The sequence below is a fragment of the Hylobates moloch genome, unplaced genomic scaffold, assembly GCF_009828535.3.
Source record: "Hylobates moloch isolate HMO894 unplaced genomic scaffold, HMol_V3 SCAFFOLD_14, whole genome shotgun sequence".
Taxonomy (NCBI): Eukaryota; Metazoa; Chordata; class Mammalia; order Primates; family Hylobatidae; genus Hylobates; species Hylobates moloch.
In genome coordinates this window covers 1,604,467-1,610,350 of record NW_026652289.1, presented here as the reverse complement: position 1 = coordinate 1,610,350, position 5,884 = coordinate 1,604,467, and the positions used below count along the sequence as shown (strand labels likewise).

The window sequence follows — 5,884 nt, the reverse complement described above, 5'->3', positions numbered from 1 at the left end:
ACTGTGGTCGCTGCAAGGCTGCCTGGCACCTCAGCACCTCGGCCCTCACTGCCCACAGGAATCTGTCAGGAGCCCCACCCCACCCACACTGGCGCCCCTGGGCTGGGCATGGTGCCGGGCAGAGGCTCATGAATCTGTTGAGTGGATGGACAGACACAGCCCACAGGTGAGCGATGACCTTGCCAGTGTGGACCTGTGTTCCTGCAAGGCTGCTTTAAATTGCTTTTGGATAAATTAATTTCCCACTGACTTGTTGTATTTTCAGAAACACTTTCTCTGTTTTCACTCATGATTGAGCTTTCCATCGGCTGTAGCCCCCACGCGTAGCAGGCACCTGCAGGCTGCCCGTCTTCACCACATGTGCTCCCCACCTAAGCGATGCGGAGAGGCCGCTGTGGGGGTCACCCCTACTCAAGGAAAAGGACAGGGCTGGAGGCCGGAGCCCTGAGTTCGAGCCCCACGTTGGCCGTGGCTGTGTGGTCTCCTCCTGGGTAGGGCGTCGGCCACTTCTCAGGGCACCTGGCTGGAGCCTCATTCACTGTGAAGTGACCGCAGATGTCTGAGGAAGAGGCATCTGCTCCTTCAGGTCCCTCTGCTCAGCAGGTACCGGGCACCTCTCCGGAGCTGGAGCTCTCAGTCAGCAGACACTTGGAGGCCAGGGACGGTCAGGCCTCAGAGCAGAGCTGGAAGACAGACGGCATCAGACAAACTTCATGTGGCTCTGCAGGACCGGGGGCCTCCAGGACGGAGAGGCTGGGCTGTGTTGGTGGCAGGTGGCCGGGAGGATGCCCCAGGGACCTCGCAGCTGTTGTTGCACCCCTAAAACTCACTCTGCCCAGAGTCCTTAGGGAGTCCTTGCTGCACAGGTGCTGGGGCCGCTGTCCGAGTCACTGTGTGCAACTTAGCTCAGCGCTTTGCTTTGAGATCAGCCAGGCAGGAATATTTACACCACAGTAACTGGCAAACACTGCACACGGGCAGCCAGGCCATCGGATGGGCACCCTGGCGCTGAAGATTTCACTGGCCAGACCCCCGCCCCCAATTCCACAGGAAACCCAAGAAGGACGGTGCTCATGGTCCTGCCCTGATGACTCTCAGTCCATTCCTGGGTCACAGCGGTGCCCCACGCAGGCTGCCCCACAGGGACTCCATCCTGGGCGCCATGCTGGCATCTCTCCCCCAAGTTCCTGTGTCATGGGCATTAACACAGCGAGGACAACACCTCCAGGCACCCATGCTGGGCGTGGAGCACGGATGGGAAGGCCGCGAGTCCTGAGGGCTGCTTGTTACGTGGCCTGGCCCCGCCCATCCCCACCTGCGGGGTCAGGGAGTTGCTCGCTGCTGCCGCAGAGGACGAGTGATTGCAGGCACCTGTGCGTCTCACGTGTGACGCCTTCTTACCAAACTCGCAAAACCTGCGGAGCCTCGGGTTCCCTGCAAGCTGCCTCTGCCAGCCAAGGAAGAGCATTCTGGAAACTGCTGCTGAGGCCGCTGCACTTCCTCGCCCACACTCAGCACTTCCAGCGTGACCACCCCTTTGTCCGGGCGGACCCTCCAGTCAGAGGAGCCAGGGCTCAACAGAAACCTGTCCTGGGCGTGCACCCAAATTAGCCGAAAACCTGTATTCACACAAAACCTGGGAGTGGATGTGGAGAGACGCTGGTTTGTAACCCCCTACGCACTGGAGAGAACTCAGGTGCCCATCACCGGCGAGGGGATAAAACAGCTGTGGCCCCCCCATACCGCGGGATCTTGGGGGCAAAAGGCGGGCGCTGGTCCTTCGCAGCACAGGCGAGTCCTAAGCGCGCCTAAGTGGAGGAAGCCAGACGGGCCGCATCCCGTGAGACCTCATTTCTGTAACGTTCCAGAAAAGGCAAAACTTTGGCGACAGAGCAGAGACATAAATCGGATCCAAAACCAGACCCTGCAGATTTCCGCAGTGCCTCAGCCTAAGCTTCTGCGCAAGCCAAAGCCTGGACCCCACGAGCACTCATGGCTCTTCTGCCCCGGGGTGTCTGTGACTCCAAGTGCACCCTGAGAAGAAGCCCTCCGTCACTCGTCCAGGGGGACTGGCGGTAGGTGGCCAGGCTGGTGCCCCGACGACACACACCGAGGATGCTCTCCACCCTATCGGCTTCCTTTCGTGGCGTGGTGGCTCCTGCCCAGTGACTCACGCACAGAGAGTGGCAGGAAGCCAGGGAGGACGGGCTGGCGGAGCTCTGAGCCAGGAGCACGGACACCAGCGTGGGCCAGGGCCTGTGGGGCGGGAGAGGCCGGGAGGCAGCGTGGGCTCTGAGGCTGGGCCTTGGCCGCTCTCGCTCAGCCGGGGGCCTGGTAGCAGCAGGGACGTACACAGACGTGGAGGGGCATCCGGGCAGGAGCCGTGGACATGGGAGCCCCACACGCCTGAGAGCATGGCGTCCATGTGGCCACTGGGGGCCAGGACGCAGCTGGTTTGCGGCTAAACCAGAACTGCAATCGGGGTCTCCTGAATTCCCCAGGCTCCTGCTCCCACCCCTCAGCCCACGAGTGCCTGCAGAGGAAGGCGGCCCTGGATCCAGCCACGGCAGAAGGCGGTGGGTCTGGCAGCCCATGTCCCTGCGTGGAGGTCCCGGGAGGACCGGCCCCATGCAGGGCACCCATGCTGGGACAGTGGATCCCGAGATGCTGAGTGGGGGCAACAGGCCTGGAGGCGCTGCTCTGCACCCCCAGAACTTGGTCTCAGCCCTGAGCTTGCCAGGATGACCAGGTGTGAATGCAGCCAGGCTGGAGGCCCAGCGTCCCATGCAGCTACTGAGTCAGCTCTGCTCACCTGGGGGCTGCTGCCCCTCCAGGTAGTGTTGTCCCAAGCCCGTAGTCAGTCCTGCCTGGGGTCTGGCGTCTACCCTGCTAACTCTCCTGTGAGTGGGCTGGGAACGGGGGCTGAACACCTGTGTCTACCCCTGCCCCAGCCCCCTTAGGCCTCCAGGGAGCTGCTCTAGAAAGTCCAAGAGCCAGCACCACGGCCAGCTGCTCTGTCCTCGCAAGAGGCCGCGATACAGCCTTGACACCCAGGGGCTGAGAAGGGGGCTGGGGAGGGGCTGGGGAAGATCTGGGGAGGGGCTGGGGAGACTGCTGGGGAGGGGTCAGGGAGGGGGGCTGGGGAGGGGGTTGGGGAAGAGTGGGGCAAGGATCTGGGGAAGTGTTGCGGAGGGGTGGGTGAGGGGTTAGGAAGGGAGCTGGGGAGGGAGCTGGGGAGGGGCTGGGGAGGGGTTAGGGAGGGAGCTGGGGAAGGAGTTGGGTGGGGAGCGTGCAGACAGGGAGATGCTGAGTGGACTTGATCAGAACAGCCCCTGCGGGCATTCACACCACCTCCTGGGGTCACGCCTAGTGGAAGGGAGGCCCAGCAAGGAGACCTTGACCTCGCTGGCCCTGGGGCTGGGACCGGCGCCCTGGACACAGTGTCCCCTCTCCCGTTTCCATGGAACCACTATCCTCTCGGGCCTCCCCAGCCGCCAGCACACGCCCTGGAGTAGAGCCCTGTGAGGGGCCTGCCGCGTGCAGGGGCAGGGGTGTATCATGTGGGGTGGGACGCGGCTCATCTCTGGGCCTGGGGCCCCACTACCGCCCTCTTAGGGCAGCGAGCTGCCTCCCAGTCCCCACGGCCTCTGCTTGGGATGTGGGGCCTGGCCCGTTCCTGCTACCAAAACCCAACTCAAGAGTTTTCCCAGGTGCCCCCGGGACCCGTAAAGGCTCGAAGGAAGCCAGGTTGGTGCCAGGCCCAGCTCTGTCTCCTGCCTGCTGGGTGCCTGCTTGGGTTGCCCCCTCATCCGGAAGGGGTGCCAAGTGCCAGGACAGCGCCCCAGGTCCAGGGCACTCACGGGTGACCGCATCCTCCAGGTGTGGACTACAGGGTAGTCGGGCAGCTGGAATCCTGCTCCTGGCCCAAGCGCAGCAGAAGGGACGGAGCCAGACCCTCCTCCAGCCACCCCCTCCAGGCTGTCTCCTTGTCCTCAGAGTGGGCAGAAGATCCCTGTCCTCCCCACCTCCCTGCTGTGGGGTCAGCTAAGACAATGGGTGTGGGACCTTCCATAAGAACAGCCCCCTGTTAATAAAATGAGACTCAAGGGAGTGAGAGCACTTCGGGGGGCCGGGTTTGTCAGGCAGAGATTGCACCAGGCAGGGGGCCGAGACTTTGGAGAGGACCTGGCTGGAGGCCTCGTCTGCACACAAGGAAAACAAAGGCTCAAAGACAGGGCAGAGCTCAGACCCTCAGTTCCCAAAGTGGTGCCCCCACCCCTCCCAGGACTGTGTCCACACAGTGGTGCCCACCAGGGTGGGCAGGAGGTGTCCATGGACATTACAGCAAGGCCAGGGGCCGAGAGGGAAGGGTCAGGGAAGACAGGCCAGCTCGAGGGGATCACAGAGGCTGCCCTGGCCTTGTTCCTAGCGTACAAAATAGAACTGATAGCTGCAGGCAAAGCCAGGCACAGCCCAGCACAAAGACAGACAGCTGAGGAACTGTGCTGCCCCAGTAGTTAAGGGCCAGAAAGATCATTTTTAAAGATGTCAGGGTTGGCTGCCAGAATCCTCTTGTACAACATTCCATGACTGGGAGTTGGGGACTTGAGTTCCAGGCTGGCTCTGCCCGGCCTTGAAAGCCTGGCTGGGCCTCGGTTGCCTCCTTGGAAAATGAGGGGCTAGACTGAGGCCCTGGGGGTCCTGGCTATGCCCAAAGCCTGCCGTGCCAGGCCCACGAGGAGAGGTCAGGGCTGGGGGTGCCGAGCCAGCTTCCCCAGGCTCATGGTCGGGTTACCCAGGTGGGAGGGAGGCCTAGCACCTCCCCCACTCCGAGGTCTGACTTCTAGAATCTCCTGCAGAAACACAAACCCATCTCACTACACTGTAAACACAACGTCCTTGGAATTGGAAATCAATGGCAGATGCAGGCAGATTCGGTCTCCGAAGCCACAGAGGGGCTGGGAGCCGACCGGAGCCAGGAGTTGCCACGGGAGGTGGGTGCCTGGGAGCCCCAGCACAGAGGTGGCCCCTCTCAGACCAGGCTGGGCCGCAGCATCTGTGGGCCCCTCCACGCCCCTTCCCATCCCTGCTGGCCCCATCGGCCTGGGCTCGCAGCTGGACTGCTCCCTGGGTGGGGGCACCAGGGCCCACCGTGGTATGGCCTGGCATTGGTGCAGGCTTTTAAGCATAGATGGCATCTTTAACAAAAATGATCTCTCACACAATGTTTTTAAATTAAAATATAATTCACATACCTTGGAATTTACCCCTTGAAAGTCCAGGCAGTTCAGCGGCATCTGGTCCACTCCCACTGTGGTGCAGGGCCAGGGTCAGCCGGCCCACCGCCCGCAGGAGAAACACCATCCCCACAGCCGGCCCTCCTGTGCCCCCTCCTCCCAGCCCCTGGCAGCCCTTGCCTCTGTGCGTTTCCCATGGATGAGGTCATAGAGCGCGTGGCCTTCCACGTCTGCCTCTTCTGGGCAGCAGCATGGTGGGTGTTTCTGAGGCTCCTCCGTGTCGTTCCACCCGTCAGTACTTCATGCCTCTCGAGGATGGGCCACATTTTTAACCCGTCCGTCAGCTGACGGACATTTGGGCTGATTTTATCTTTTGGCTATGATGAATAATGCTGTGACAACATTGATTCACAAGTTTTGTGTGGACTTGTTTTCAGTTGTCTTGAGTATCAGTCTAGAAGTAGACTTCCAGAGTTATACGGTGATATAGTTCAAATGCACGTCCTTGCCAAGTCTCATGTTGAATTGCGTTCCCCCGTGTTGGAGGTGGGGCCTGGTGGCAGGTGTTTAGGTCACGGGCGTGACTCCCTCAGGAATGGCTTGAGCCATCCCCTTGGTGAAGAGTGAGCTCTCACTCTGGGTTCCTG

The 5,884-nt window shown here is 61.5% G+C and overlaps 1 long non-coding RNA gene across 1 annotated transcript; it reads right to left on the bottom strand.

The window, feature by feature from the left end:
- Positions 1–237: 237 nt before the first annotated feature.
- Positions 238–5,540, bottom strand: LOC116482554 (uncharacterized). Its single transcript, XR_004251896.1, has 2 exons — positions 5,256–5,540; positions 238–683 (listed from the first exon to the last, which is right to left on the bottom strand). It is a non-coding gene; the product is annotated as an uncharacterized LOC116482554 (long non-coding RNA).
- Between the last annotated feature and the right edge of the window lie 344 nt (positions 5,541–5,884).